The sequence below is a fragment of the Pygocentrus nattereri genome, chromosome 15 (genome assembly GCF_015220715.1).
Source record: "Pygocentrus nattereri isolate fPygNat1 chromosome 15, fPygNat1.pri, whole genome shotgun sequence".
Classification (NCBI taxonomy): domain Eukaryota; kingdom Metazoa; phylum Chordata; class Actinopteri; order Characiformes; family Serrasalmidae; genus Pygocentrus; species Pygocentrus nattereri.
Window position 1 is genome coordinate 8,199,522 of NC_051225.1, and position 16,720 is coordinate 8,216,241.

Consider the following 16,720-nt stretch of genomic DNA (forward strand, 5'->3'; position numbering starts at 1 on the left):
CAAATGAGTTTCACACGAGTTCAGTGAGTCCTATTTGGTTGAGCAACAGCGTGAAAGTAGTGTGTGATGCCCAATATTTCATTGGTCCAAACAAAACTGTAAAAGCCAGTCGGATATTGTGAGATGTCCAGACTTTAAAGACTTAAAAAGTCATGTAGTGAACCCAAGGCTTTAGGAAGCCAGAATCTTTCTGGGAGAATGTCCTATAGACAGACGAGTCCAGAACAGATCTTTTAGGTAAAGCACCTCATTGTTTTGTCAGAAATTGGAATGAGGCCCTTAAAGAAAAGATCACAGCCTATACAATCAAACATGGAGGAGGTTCACAGATGTTCTGGGGTTGCATTTTTGCTTCTGGCTTACATTCTGGTTTTGAATGTATGCATGGCATCATGAAATAATGAGATAAAGAACACCACTGTTTTGAAGTGGCCATCAATGAGTCCAGATCTCAATCCCATAGAACATGTGTGGAGAAATCTCAAAGCAGCAGATGAGAGAAGGCAACCCTCAGATCCGGAAGACCTGGAGCAAAGTGCAAAAGAAAAGTGGCCCAAAATTCCAGCATGGCAGTGCAAGAGTGGCTACAGGAAATGTGGGATTTCTGTAATGGTCTTTATGTAAAGCTACTTTTGACAACTTCAGCTGTTTTTGCAGTGATTACACTTGCCAACATTTCAGGCCATGACTGACAGACAGACAGACAGACAGACAGACAGACCGTTAGATAGATAGATAGATAGATAGATAGATAGATAGATAGATAGATAGGGAAATAGATAGATAGGTAGGTAGGTAGATAGGTATGTAAGTAGATAGATAGATAGATAGATAGATAGATAGACAGACAAATAGATACTTTATTGATCCCAAAGGAAATTTAGCAGAATGTGATTGTATATGTTTTCTTTCCAGAAGTTTTATTTTGATACAGATTTATATTATTTAACACCGAATGGCTTCCCTCACGAGACACGAACGATGATTTCAAAGGTTATTTCGTGATTACATCATTTATTAAAAACAAAGACAGTGCCTAGCTACAGTAACAGCAGCCTTTAGACTACTTCACATTACACTTCGGCTCTATTATTATTTCAACAAGAAGCAATTTAGAAGCTGTAATCCTGTGATGTATTAAACTTACACCAAAACTACTAAACCAGACCAAAAACTACTACGCCATACCAAGCACAAAGTTAGCTTACAAGTATATTGTGCTGGATTTCACAAGCCTACAGCATAATTCTCAACACAGGAATTCAATCGCTCAGTAACATCACATTCTCAAACAGGCATCTTTATTTGGAGACAACCCCTCACTCTCTACTCCGTCAGTCCTCTGTACTGGTCTTTATACTATACTTTATACTACCATGACCCTGACTTAATCGGTCAGCATGATGCTGCCTTTTGGCTCGAGAGAAAAACATCCTCTGCCAGAGTGTGTGGTTCAGCTCCAAGTCACAGAGATGACATTCAACCACATTTCTTTCAGCTGGTGATTAGACGGCGCGTTCTACATATTAAGCGGCAAAATAAGCATCCTAGATGTTTCTGTAAAACGATGTGTTGAGGTTAAGCTGTAGCACTTCATCTGAACCAGTTCAAGACTGGTAGAGTGAGCAGTTCAATTTATTTTAAACCTGTGGCGGTTAAAATGTAGCTAAGAAGACATCCAGAATCTGATTACAGAGATGGAACACTACATAAGAGCAGCATTAAATATTACATACTGTAGAATCCCTAAATGATATTCAGTAATAAGATATTCTGCGGTCGCTAATTGCCGGTATACCCCAGTAAGCATGTGACGCTGATGTACTTCTGTTCCGAGCAAACTTCTTTCCATCTGCGATTCTCATGATGACACATTTCCGCTGCTTGTTGGCCCAACAAACATGGGAGTGGAAACTGTTAAATAAATAAATGATTAATTTTCCTTTACAATTTACAATTCTGTTTAAAAAACACAAATCCACAAGTGCCTAAGTCCCAAAATAGTGTCTATGAGACTTCTTATGAAAATCACTTAAGCTGAGTGTTGCAGTGTAAAACAGCGATGTACTCAGAAAGGTAAAGGTTTCAAATGCCACATTTTGAGGGGGAAAAAAATCTTTCCTTGGAACACATTTGCAAACAATGATGGTACACTTTTGAACCTTGCAAAGCAAAGTAGCTTCCAAACACTTATAGATCTTTAACATTCAGAAACAATTCCAGACTTACTTGAAGAAAAAACTTAATTCTCTACAATTATACTAAAAAATTCAGAAAACACCATTCATTTATCTCATTTCCACTTCCACAAAAGTTCCAAGGGGAACATCAAAGGAAAATCAGTGAAAAAAACCTGCCAAAATTGGAGTTCAAAAAATGATTAAAAGATACAGGGAAATCGGACTCCATGCAAGATATGGTAGAGCACCAGAACTTCTCCATCAGATATACAGGACTTCCATCTTTGAGAGAGAAGAGAAAATCAAGCTGTTTCAGATCTGAAAACAGCCACAGGTGTTTCTGTCCATCCTTCCACTGTGAGAAGATGACTCGACGAATGAAAGGATGTGTAGCTGTCAAGAAGAGCCTCACTGAGAAAAGGAGACAGACACATCAAAGAAAGAAGCTGCTGGTGTTCTCAGAACAAAGGACTGACCACCCCAGAGTCCAAACCTCAACATCACTCAATGTGTGGGATTGCTTGGATTGTGTAAAGCAAAAAATGCAACCAACTTCAGAGGTGTGGAAAAATATCCCTGCAGATTTCTATGAAAAACCAAAAGTAAGTCTCCAGAAAAGAATGCAAGCTTCTGTGTGACTGTCTGTAAAATATGTTTTCTGCTATTTTTTGTATGTAATAACCATTTTGACTGGTAATTAAATAAAAGGAGGTCTGACTATTGCACAGCACTGCACATTAAAAACCTACTGTTGATCTTGAACACCTTCTGAAACACTAGAAGAACTGGTCAGTCACTCGTGACAATAGAAGAGTTCTGAGGAATCTCAAGTTCTTCAGCTCCAAATGCAGTGAGAAGCTGAAGAGAATGAGGGACTAACCCAAGCAGGCCATGGGAAAACTGGGGGTGGATGAACATCAAGACAAGTCTGAGGCTTTTGTCTCTGACCCTGGCATCTACTAATGACTTTGCAATGGGAACGATGAAGGCTACATATGACTTACCATGCAGCACAATTCATGTTTATAGGGATTATTTCCAGCTTGCCTGAAGGACTGTGTTTGTAATGCAAAGTTTGGAAAGTCAGTATGAAACATCATGCATTCCCTATATATCACAGTATCAGGATATCTGACGATATTGTAAGCTTGCACTAATAAAGTTAATCAACTCATGCTTAGTGAAAACAGGCACTAAAAGGACATCTTACAAACCTGACCTGGCTTAATTTGCCACAGGTTTTGTCTCATTAAATTTCACCAAACATTACTACTGCTAATATTTTTTTCTCATATCTTTTACCTCCTAAGAGTGACCTTTTCAGGTTTGATTCTCACTCTGGTCACGTTACGTAATTTCTGCTATTTCTACACTGTTGCTCATTCTCCACACAAGGAAATCTCCCTGAAATCCCAGAAAGTCCAGCTGGTCTTTTAAGTAGACACAGAGACACGTTACGACTGGACAAAACATATTTATGGAAACCAAAGTCTTTTTCACTTCCTCCGCCAAAAACATCCCTTCACAGCAAATGCTGATGAACAGCATGCATTTATCTAGCTTCCATCTCCCCTCACAGGACAGGTGCTAAAGAGATCTGGTTTCGAAACTGCACTTCCCATTAGAGCAGCTAGCTTCTGACACGTCTGGTGACCTCTGACATTAGCCCTCTCTTCCAGTAATAAGATCTGAAGGCTGGTCACGCTACTCTGATCAGAGAAACAGGCAAGGCTTTAGACTTTGACCAGTTGTGTTGACCATTTGCATACGTTTTGCTTATTAGTTCACTGGTACAACAGAACAAATGACAAACCAAATTTGGTCACAACCTCTAGTGATGCATGTGGTCATTAGTTTCCTCTACACTGTACTGGATGTCATGCCATTCATTAATCCTGACACAAACAAACAGAAACGACTATTTCTTTTTGGCTCTGGTGATTTAGGGCGTTTTCACACTTGGGCCGTTTCAGCATCTGTAGTGGACTCAGACCACTAAGTCATGGTTTCTTTGGCATATGTGAACACGTAAAACGAACTCTGACCCCTCCAAACGGCCCCAAAAACGAACCGAACTGACATCACCTCTTGAGGTGGTCTCAGTTTGGTTTGGTCATAGTTCATTTTGTGGTTCAATTCATTTGTGCATTGTGAAAACAAAACGACCCCAGTCCGCTTTTTCTTTGCTTTATGGTGAAGGCTCACCACACACACAGCCACAGTCTTCAGCACTTGAGCAGGTAAAACAGACCAAGGGTCATTTATAAGGTTCTCCTCAGGAAAAAGTGGCGGGGCCATTTTTCCAATTTTGCATGAAGCACTTCGGCCAATCATTTCAGCGCGGCCAATAGGAGAGCAGCAGGCGGGTCTGGTGGTTCTTCTCGTCACCTGATAGGTCGGATTTATCAGAGAACACCGCCCACTCGACGAGCGCTGTGCACACTGTGAGGGCTGTGAAAGGGGTCCGAGTTCTAATGGAGTTGTGGTCTGAACAAAAAGTGGTCTGAGGTCTCACAGGACCAGAAAGAAAACTGAGTCCTCTTTAGAGGTCACTTACATTGTGAACACAAAAAGACCTGAGGCCATTTGCAGTGGGTTCCCTTCCAGGTTCACTTTAACAGAACTCGGTTTGGTTCTTTTAAAACGAAATTTATGTGAAAACACTGTTAGACAACTTGCTGGAACAGGGACTGACATTCATGCCAAGATGCTCTGTTCTGCCAAAACTCTGATGGATGACGTGTTCAAATCCTCCATGGCTGCCAAGATGTCAACAAGCAGCTCTCCAAATGAAAAACTGGAATCAGAAATCAGTTTCCAATTTTCTCTTTCCTTCTTTCTCAAATATTCAAATGTTTTATATCGCTGTTGTTGGAAGAAAACCCCGTATCTCCATTTTTGACATTTTCCAGTTTTTGACATAATTTGAAAATACCTGTTGTCCTTTACACTGTACGTAACTTTCATGATGAATGGACTAAAAGAAACAGCCTAAACATCTGGTTCCATTGACTTACATTAAGAGTAAAGTAGGTTTTTTCCTTCTCCTGTAAAGTTATCATTTTGGAGATACGAGGTTTTCTGCTGACAACAGTCATATGTATATGTGTACATTTCACTGCTGTTGGAACAGGACAAGGAGAAGCAAAAAACTTTACTTTTAATGTAAGTAAATAGAACCAGAATGTTGTTGAAGTAATTTTGGGCCATTTCTTATGTTCCATTTATTATGAAATTTACACACGGTGTAAAGGACAGCAGGCATTTTCAAATTGTGTCAAAAAACTTTAAAACCACCAATATGGAGAGACGATGTTTTGTTCCTACAGCAGCGTTACTTTCACTTACAAAAACAACGCAAATTGAACAGGGATGCCTGAATGTTTGCATACTACTATATGTCACTTTGCAACTCCCAGGTTTAGCCAAGCAGATAAACAAGCAACCTTTTTGCTTCCTTATATACGACAAAATATGTTTACTTGCTCACTATGCAATAAAGAATTTACATTAGGAGTTGTCAATAAAGCCTGTTTTTTGAAGTGATTACATATGTGAACTTCATCATCATCATCATTCACCTTAAAATGTAAACAACTCTTTGTTCACAATGACCAAACTGCTGAAGAACTGACAGATTTCTGCAAATATAATACATTAGATAAAAATCTACTCAACTTCAAAGTAGATGGCTGTTGTTTTGTTTATTTATGGTCAGTAATGCCATGTTTCTTAGCCACTGTGTGTAATAAGGTCACCTAACTACTGGCCAGGAATGTCCCGCTGCAGATAGCGTTTAACATTTGAATGTACATGTACTGATCAAACTAAAATCACCTACTTTAAACATGCAGCAATTCTGGCCTTTAGCCTAATAAGTAACCACAGAGGCCAAAATCAAAAGTCTGGGTGCTGATAATATGCAATTAATTCTGCATCGGCGATTCATTGTTTATGCTGAGTGCACTTAAGTAATTAAGCTGCTGACCTTTCAGACACACTACCAGAGAGAGCATGGGGAATAATACGCTCTCTAATTCATATGCTAAGGATGAGACCAATTGATTTGATTAAGAGGCTCAAATCAATGATCCACATGAAGAGGTTTACCCCAGCAGTGCCAACGCAACAGCGGCATCCTGTTCCTCCTTCAAAACCATGTTCAGGCTTAATACATGATCCATTACCTAATGAAGACCAGGTTCCAGGAATGGAGAAATGACCAAAACGATTATCCACTGCTGCCGCCCCTGCATCACTGGACATTTTTCGCTTTCTCTAGCCAGTACAACAGGAGAGCATAAAATGAGATTTATTACTACAGGATCAAGTGTGGAAAACAGTGAAGAGAAGAGACAGAGAAGGACGAAGCTACAACAAAAAAGCCAAAGATAGGGGGAGCCAAGAACACCTGTATATTTGGAAAAGGGTTGTCCCCAGTAAGTGTCCCTGCATGATCTCCTCAGCACTGGCCCCATTTTAACTAGCACGTTGTTGGTGTTCAACTCCAGACTTCAGGTGCTTTCACTCTTGGACCATTTTAGCTTTTCAAACAGCCTCAGACTGCTGAGTCATGGTTTTCTTTGTATTTGTGTGCATATTTTCTGCAATTTCCCTCTGGGATCAATAAAGGATTCTGATTCTGATTCTGACATCAAATGACCCCTCTAAGCAGTCTCACCGACAACCCAAACTCAGACCACCTTATCTGCTTACAGCTTGTTTGTGGTTTGTTTTTTTTCGTACGTCATGGAAACAAATGTGCTTTGCGCTTTTCTTTAAGGTTAAAGGAACTCAAAGTCAAAAAGGTTTATTACTTTTTTATAAAACAGCAACAAAGATATAAGAAAAACACAATATATTTCTGATTAAAAATCACTTCAAAATAAAAAATGACTGCATCTACAATATTAACTGTTTAATGTTTTCACAGCTTGCCACTACTGGAGCATTTTACCATGAGTGGTATGGCTCAGTCAATCATATCTGTGGACTGACAAACCAAGCCCATTATTCAGCATTACCTAGGAGGTCTCTGAGCTCTAAAGAATTCATAGTGTGAGCAAGAAATGGTCTAGGAAAAAAAGCACCAGAAAGAGAACTGATTCCCCTTTAAAGTTCACTCATTGTGAACACAAAAAGCACTGCAGCTGGTTCCCTTTCAGATTCATCTGAAAAGATCTTAGTTCAGTTCATCTGAAAAGAAGTATATGTGAAAACACCCCTCGTCTTTGTCCCCTTCGACTGGGTAAAGTCTGCCTCCAGGGTAGTTGGCATGTGTCCACATTAGTCAGGGTAAAATGGACCAGCATGTGGAAACGGAGCTTTCAGTGTGTTACCTGTTAAAAGAAAACCTTTAGTGTTGGATTCACTGTGATTCTGAGCAGCTGGGTCACTACAGAAGTTCATCTCTGAGGTTATCAAGCCTTTTGAAGAACACTTTGGAGAAATATGTGATGAAGTAGTCTTGTACTGTTTCCTTATAGAGAAAAACTACAGAGGAAATTACTAGAACACTAGGAACCGGATACAGAGTGTTTGGTACAGATACTAAACAAGCCACTGAAGACACTTTGGTCCGGATTAATGACTCATTTATGAACTTAATATATTAATTAATATATGTTTATTAACAGTATTGTGTAATTATTCATATGAGTCAAGGTTTAGGCCAGGGGTGCCCAAACAGGCCATGGGGCAACAAATAAGATAGACAGGTTTAAAATCTTTCAAAATATGCGTTTCTAAATATTACACTATATTTTTAAAAGTACAACACAGTTAGAAACAGAAAAAGGTATTTAATAAGTTGTAAATACTGTATACATCCGCTCAATGACAGCTGGGATAGGCTCCAGCACCCCCTGAGGGAGAAGCGGCTTAGAGGGTGTGTGTGTGTGTGTACTGTATACAAATATGTTTGCTCTCTGATTGGGTGAGGGGGCAGCAGCCCTGGTTTAGACATATGAGATGTGAATTACTTTGGTCTGCATGAGAGTTTTCTCACTCTCTGCTTCATATGTTCATATGTTTATTTCCACAAGAACAAGACGACCTTGAAGGCTTGTTAACTATCCTGGTGTTCCACAGACACTGAGACATTAGCAAACTGCCATTCGAATAGATAGGAAAGCACACAATAGCTTTTTTCTGCTGTGGTTCGTTACGTGTGAGCATGTAGTTTAGTCTGTTTCTCTCTCTTCCTCTTTAGGTGTGGCTGCTTAACCAGTATAAAGCCACTGACCAATCAGAGTCCTGGGTGGTGTAACTGGGGGGATTACACCAGCCGGCTACTGTCACGCAGATTTTAAAGACAAAGTGAATGAGACACATGATAAACGGACTGATGTGGCATGACGTGTGATCCGAGAATTCTTCATAGTATAAATAGGGTCAGGTTTTGGAAAGGGGGATTTAAGAAGCAAAAGAAGTTGGGAGGTCTGAACGGGACCCCATACTCTGTGAAGCTGAGGGAGCAGCAGGCTGGGAGCGCTCTGAGCAGTTTGCATTTTTCTGTGTGATAACAAGGGAACACTGAGAGTGAAGGGAAGAGCGAGAGAGAGAGAGAGAGAGAGAGAGAGAGAGAGAGAGCGAGAGAATGTGAGAGAGAGCGAGAGAGAGGGTCCTTCAGTCCTCTTTAGTAAACAATGGTTCGATAAAGAACCATGAACACTCAAAGAACCCTGTCCATGATCAAGGGGTTCTTTCCATGATGAAAAGGCTGACTGATTAAGAATGTGTTGTATATGGTTCTATATAGCACCAAAAAGGGTTCTACTATTGTTACAAGCTTGATTAACAAAATTAACAAGATTGTAATAATAAAGAACCCTTTTTGGCCCTTTTCAAAAAGGTTCTACCATCTTCTGCACATTCTCAATCAATCTGAAGAACCCTTTCATGATGCAAAGGGTTCTTTGAGTGTTCATGGCTCTACATGGAACCATTCTCTTTACTAAACAACCATCTTTGGTGCATTTTTACATATGCAACCGTCCATTTTAACCATCATTAACCCTCAGAATATATCTGTATTTGGTACTGTGGCATTTTGATTCATGCTCTTTTCATACAGTGCTATTCTAAAGCCATTCAGGTGCAGAAAAAGCCGGGCTGATCTTTAACGTTCAATACAACTTTCCCATTATTGTTCGTTCTAGTCTTTTTAATGGAAGATACTAGGTTATAACAGCTTTGACATCTTTCACTATCAAAGACGTTTCTGCCTGCTCAGATTCAGCGACGTCAGCACTCCTGCTGTCAAGAGGACAATACGAGAAGGACCGAGGTCATGCTCGGTCACAGAAGAGAGAGTAGCAGACAGTAGTTGGAAAGTTAAAGGGATTTAAAGTGTCGGTTAAGCAGTGGGTTCTAAAAACTGTAAAGTTTTAAAAGGACAAATGAGAGAGAGCATTCTGTCAGGCCTTTTCTTGCTTTGATTAACTTGCATTGATTAATATTCAAAAAGATTTGGTTAGACAGCGTCACCCAGCACACAGCCTGTTCACCATCCTGCCATCAGGCAGGAGATTTTGCAGTATATAGGCTAGAACAACCTGGTAAATAAACAGTCTCTACCCTTCCCCAACTACCTTTTCACTCAGTCACTTTGTCAGCATTATTATTATATCATATCTCTGCTGTGGGCAATAACAATCTAACGTCACTTACGTCAGTTTAAAATGTATGTTCTCTCTATATTTTGTGTATATTTACTATATTTCAGTTTGTTTTTCTTGTATTTCTTGCATTTTTTCTTATTTCCTTTCTGTAGAGTGATTATCTGTCCTGACATGTTGTGCAAATGACAAACTTGAAACTTAAAAAAAAAAAAAAAAATCAAGATTATAATTTTCTCCTTGAATTCCAAACGGACCTTGTTTATCCTGTTGATGTGTTTGGTCAGCACGATAATAAGCATGATTCATCATATATCATTTAAAAGACAACACTCTTGCTTTCTCGTAATCTTCCATCAAACTCTAATGACGTTCGACGAGTAACGATTGAGCAGAGAAAAGGAATATTAACTAATAACCTCATGCTTCACCTCCCCTTCCCACCCGTTTGTCATCGAGAGAAACTCCAACTAGCTCAGAGACCCTCAGTGATACCATGTGTCACTCTGAAATATGTCACAGTACATAAGGAGCTGCATAATGACTTCCAATCTGTAAGAATAAGCAGAAGAAGTAGGGATGTAAAACACTACGGATAGTATTGTATCAAACATCACATAGAGCTGATATCATGATATTTCAGGACGTTTTCATGATACACAATATTTATTTTTCTCACACCTGATAAGTTGTGACATACAAAGCAGTGCCACATTTTAAAACTGCTAGCAAAAACTATGAATACAATGATTCGCATTTAATGTTTCACACACTGTGCTGCATATGTTGCTCAGCCATAGTATCACAGCATATCGCGTAGTATCAATATACAATAAATAGCACGTTTAGCTTGAGGTCAGTGAATTAGCACGGCGCTAACACCCAAAAAACGCTCATAAAGACACAACAAAGCACAGCTTTGGTTTCAAATACTGCCCTTTTATAACCATAAACTGAAATGGAAACATCAACATATTAATATGAGACACATTTAGCTACTCTTTATTTTTGTTGCACTGGAAAAAATGATCTAATGGAGACAGCACTGCTCCGTACTGAACCGAATTCTGAATTTTGTGTATGGCACCCCTAATTATGAGGCAGTAATAAGGTCAGCCTTTTTTGTAGTTATGGACTAACAAAAGAACTCTGTGCTTTTACCTTTAGATTTCCAGAGCTGTTCCAATCTTCTTCTTCTTTCGGCTGCTCCCTTTAGGGGGCGCCACAGCGGATCATCTGCCTCCATCTTGCCCTATCCAATGCCACCTCTATCTTCACACCAACCATCTCCATGTCCACCTTCACTACATCCATAAACCTTCTCTGAGGTCTACCTCTTCTCCTTCTACCCGGCTCCAGAGCTGTTACAATCATGTTGCTATATAATACAAAAGCAATTACATAATTAACTAAATTAACTAAATAAATAATTAACTTCATAGTGACCCAATGAATTACACGAGATTTCTATTCTGTAATGACAGGTTCGAGTCTGCACTTCCAACTTCTGTCTGTTTTGATGTTAAGCAACGATAAACATGTGGCGAAATCATAATAAATTATGAAACAATAATGTCCTCTTTTGCCTACAAACATACACGTAAGACTAAGAGTCAAATTATACACACACACACACACACACACACACACTCCTCCTATAGCCTAGGCCATCTTTGTGGAGAGCATCAATTCTATGTCTCACATCCTCAGGGAGTTCTTTGCTATGAGGTACCATGTTGAATATCCAGTGGCCAGTATGAGCGAACTGTACCCAAAACACCAAATTTAACAGCCCTGCTCCACATTCACACCTGGAACCTTGTAACTGTAACAAGTCATATGACACCAGGGAGGGACAACAACACAATTGGGCACAATTTGGACACGTTCACTGTGAGGTGGACTCACTTGTGTTGAAAGCTATTTAGACATTAATAGCTGTGTGTTGTTTTTTTCAGAGGACAGTAAATCTAGACTGCTATACAAGCTGAGCACTGACCACTTTAAATTATATCCAAGTTTCATTTCTATAGTGTCGTCCCATGAAAAGATATAATATTTGCAGAAATGTGAGGGGTGTGCTCACGTTTCTGAGATGCTGTAAATATTTTTAGAAAATGTCTGTTGTCCTTTACATTGTGTGTACATTTCATGATGAGTGGACCAAAAGAATAGGGTTTAGTTTGCCTGGAAAAAAGTCTGGTTCCATTGACTTACATTAAAAGCAAAGTATGTTTTTCCCTTCTCCTGTAAAATTGCCATTTTGGAGATACAAGGTTTTCTTCTGACAACAGCGATATATTTATTACTGAATGTGAAAATAATGAGTATATGCTCAACCCCTTTAAATCCCAGGTTCACTATTATTATTCAGTATTTACAGGGACTCCAATACAAACTGACTGAGCTATTCCTAGGTTACAAATGTGTGTAATAAAACATGTATAGACATGTGTAATAAAGCTTTGGCCTTGCCGGCAGGTAAAATACATCTCTTTTTGAGTTGAGACAGAAATGTGAGTGGAGGGTAAACATAACGCTGAAATGAGAACCCCTCTACACAAGGTTGCCATGGTGGGATTTTTCCTTTTTGTGTATTATTTCCATGATATGTATTTATTTTTACTACATAGTGAATTATGGAAGCCCATCCCACCAGCTGGAGGAGAAAACATGTTTGTGGAAGCGGTATTTTCTTGAATTATTGACTTGGCCTGTCAAGATAATGATATTTTGAGGTACTGGGTCAAAATAATGAGTTAATAAATTTTAAGTTAAGTGTTTTTTATGGATAGTAATTCAACCTGATTATTATCAGATACTAAGACATTATTTTGTCACAGTCAAAAGTCAGAAGTCAAAGTCAGTAGGACATCATTTCGAGATACCATGTCAAACTTTTGGCATACTGCTGCCAGAAGGAGAAATTCTGAGGTGATTCTTTTCTACACTAACTGAGTGAGTGGGCTTCCATATCAACATCTATGTCTTAATTCTCTAATATAGATAAAACTCCAGAAAAACTTTAATCTGTCTGTGGACAAGCTACTCTGAATGAACCTGGCAACCAAACATTCACCTGTAAAACCAAAAGTTTTCAAAACTTTTCAAACTGGAGTAATAAACCAAATTCGAAAGGCTCTACACTCTTAAAAATGACGCTTCTTGAACACTTCTTTAGTAAACAGAATGTCTTTGTACAGAACCATGTACACTCAAAAAGCCCTTTGAATAATTAAAGGGTTCTTCAGATTGATGTAGATGGTTCTATGTAGAATCTGTTTGAAAAAGGGTTCTTTATAGCACCAAAAAGGGTTCTTCTATTATTACAAGCTTGACATCTTAACAAGAAGCTCTTTTTGGTGCTATATAGAACCCTTTTCAAAAAGGTTCTGTATAGAACCATCCAAAGCACATTCTCCATCAAACTGAAGAATCATGCAAAGGGCTCTCTGAGTGTTCTTGATTGTATATAAAACCATTTTCTTTACAAAACATGATGAAACCAGTGATGAATGTCTTAACTGGACTGAATTCAAAGTGTCGCCATCCAGTACAGCACAATCTGCTCATCGACCATGAGCTGACTTTTCTAACAGTTCTACTGAAACGTTTCAACAGTTCTGAGGAAGTTTTTAAGAACTTCCTAAGAATGCATGGCCTGCTGTTAAAACAAGAGTAGACGGAATTATCTCCCAAATCCAAAAACATCTAACCTTTCGTGTTACCTCAGCACATCCCAAAGCTCTGAATCACGCGGCAAGTCTGTCTTCTTCCCACAGGCTGAGACACGTCCAGCTCTTTCTGTCTGACTGGGCTAAAGGCTGCCTCACTTTCTGTTTCAGACACACTTCACATTTCAACTGGATCTACAGTCAGAATGAAAACAATCAATCACTAGGCTCAACAGTGGATTGCCCAAGACAAGTACCTAGTACCTCCTTTTCTATGAACTGCGACAGCTGATGTTACTTCTGCTAAATTACAATTCTCGTGGTATAATTCATAACGAGGATCATTCTCGAGATTAGGTTGTCTTCCTTGTTAAGCAACATAACAGCACATTTTAACTTGCTGTCAAGGAAAACTGACTTAGCTACACTATGGAGGCCAATTCCTGCCAGGTAGAGGAGGAAAAATGATCAATGTTTTTATTTTCCTGCTCTGTGTCTGACAGCAGTGTGTCAAGTTTTAGACTCTGTAACTTGAAATAACGATTTACTATGTCAAAAGAATGGCTTAGCATCTCAAAATAACGATGTAGTTTGACGAATTAGTGACTTGTTTCCTCAAAAAGTTGATTTAGTGTACTTAAAGTAATAACTTGCTATGTCAAAATAATGACTCACAAAGTTTAATGAAAGTAATTACTTCATAATAGCAAGTCATTATTTTGATATAATAAGTCAAACTCTTAAGAAAACTAACCTTTATTTTGAGACACTGGGAAAATGCTGGCATACTACTGCCAGCAACAGAGAAGGAGAAAGCAATAAACACTGACTCTGACTTAGCATGTTAAATAATGACTTACTACGTTGAAATAAGGACTCGTTATGTTTCATGAAAGTCATTATTTTGACATAACATGTCAAACTGCTGAGAAAGTAGATCACGGTTTCAACAGAATATGCCATTATTTTGACATTGTGCCCTAATGTCAAGCTGTTTCGAGACACTAAGTCCATTTTTTACATACTGCTATCAAAAACCGAGAAGGAGAATTTGTTATTCCCTTTATGGACTTCCACACTCCTCTCATCCTGGACCTTTCCTAGGAACCAAACTCACGTAAGGAGAACCCCGACAGCTTTCTCAGATGGAGCCATGAGTAAAGGGGCTCTGACGATGCCGGAACACCATTTTAAACAAGTTTATACACAAACAGCGAAGACTTCTGACAATGAAGACGTTAAGTGTGCTATTCAGTAACTTCACCTCACGTTTCGGATAACGGCTGGTCAAATATCACTGCTCAAAGTCTGACTTCACTCTTTAGCTGCTGTTGTTGTTCATAACGTTTTAAGGCTGCCACTCCTCTGTGGTACCTAGTTACCTAACCTAGCTAACTTTAGATATGCTAACTTATTACTGAGGCTGAAGTTGAAGCCCCAGAACCCAACGTAACTGCTGCACTATTTAAGGTGGAACGGGGAAATTCGAACAAGTAACCGAGGTTAGCTAGCCTAACCTTCAGCTTCGTGAACTTATCACACCTCGAAGCCAGACAAAGCCAGCTTTACGGCAATTTCACAACTTTCGCAAGCTCTGGACAGGCTGGAGGGGTGAAATAAGAGATTCAACTAGTTTCTGAAAGACTTTATCAGCGACAGTTTGGAGTAAAGAGCGGATAACTTTTCCGCCGTCACCGAGTTTCTGTTAAAAAGTCGCGGTGTCTGTCAGTTAACCGACCGCTGATGTCCAGCGAGAGAATTCCGACAGTTGGTAGTTCGTGCCAGTAACAATAAAGAGTAAAATGTCATACCTTGGATAAGATACTCTGCTTAAGCTGTCGGTCCCAATCCCCAGGCTTTTACCAAAGTAGCTCGGCCGAACAGACGACAAAGGTAGTTTTCTTTCTCGTTCTTAGGAGACCTGCTAGCTGCTTTATCTCGCTGTGGTCGCGACCGACGAGGCCATTTTGAACTGAAAGTCGAGACTTCCGCCGTTCAGACTCCACGAGTTTGACAACCAACACAGCAACATGGACCCTGGAGACAGATCATACACTGGAAACAACAGAAAGAAAGAAAGGGAACGGGGTGGAGGTGGAAAACGGTGATTAACCGCAAACAGTACCAGAAACGCACCCTTATGACACGAACCGCCTAGGATTACCACTGGAATCTCACACTCTTAAAAACAGAAGCACCGGTCCTGTTCAGAACCACGAGTTCTAACTATATAGAACCGTTTCCACGCGTAAATGCTTCAGATTGACAGAGAACGTGCTGTATATGGTACAGTATAGAACCTTTTTTGACAAGTTTCCATGTGGCACCGAAAAAGGTTCTGCTGTTGTTATGGTACCAAGCTTGTAACAGTAGAAGAACCCTTTTGGTGCCATATAGAACCATCGACAACACATTCTCCGGAGGTGAACCACCTTAAAAATGATAAAGTTTAGCTTTAAAAAGTAAGTAACCGAGTCCATAGCACCTCTAATAGTTAGAACAATAATCTATATTTTACACTACATTAAAGGAGAATTACACCATTTTTAAAAAACTGATTTCATAATTACGCGGTTAAGAGAAACCATTTAGTGAACAAATTGATTTGGTGTGAAATGCTCCATTCTGGAGAAACTTTGTGAGTCAGAACAGTTTACAGTGGTGGTGATAGGAACCAGGCGTCTCTGAAAGCTCGCTCACAGAAAGTTCTTGCACTAAATGAGTACAAATACACTGCCTGATGCCTGAGACAGTTTAACAACAGTTCTGAGATAAAATGTTTGGTCTAAAACACATTTTTTTTTCTAAAATCCTTTCATGGCGGAGAGGTACATGAGGGGTGTTGTTAGGCAAAATAGTCCCCAAAGACGACATACTACCTTTCAAAGTTAAAGCTAAAATTTGTTTTTACAATGTAATAAACTATTATGAAAGTAATATAAAGTGGAATATATATTTTTATATATTTGACATACATATATTTTTGTCATTTTTGACAGATTTAAATAAACAAATAATGCCCACCCATCCAGCTTTTTGTTTCCATGTACATACCAAATAAATAAATAGATATTTTAACTCACATTAGGGTCTGAAAACTACAGAAACCTGAATAGCAGGAAAACGGTACAATGTTTTTTCATATATGTATATATACATGTATGAGATATATGTACTGTGTGTGTGTGTGTGTGTGTGTGTGGGTGGGTTGGGGGGGGGTTGTGGGGGGGGGGGGGTGCGTGTGTGT

At 39.3% G+C, this 16,720-nt stretch overlaps 1 protein-coding gene across 1 annotated transcript in view; it reads right to left on the reverse strand.

The window, feature by feature from the left end:
• The window catches only part of si:ch73-63e15.2 (protein strawberry notch homolog 2), an 87,733-nt gene extending 72,071 nt beyond the window's left edge, over window positions 1–15,662 (reverse strand). The window contains exon 1 of the mRNA XM_017701355.2: window positions 15,285–15,662. The gene's annotated coding sequence lies outside the window, so the exon portion shown is untranslated. The remainder of the gene's footprint in view (window positions 1–15,284) is intronic.
• Window positions 15,663–16,720: the final 1,058 nt, after the last annotated feature.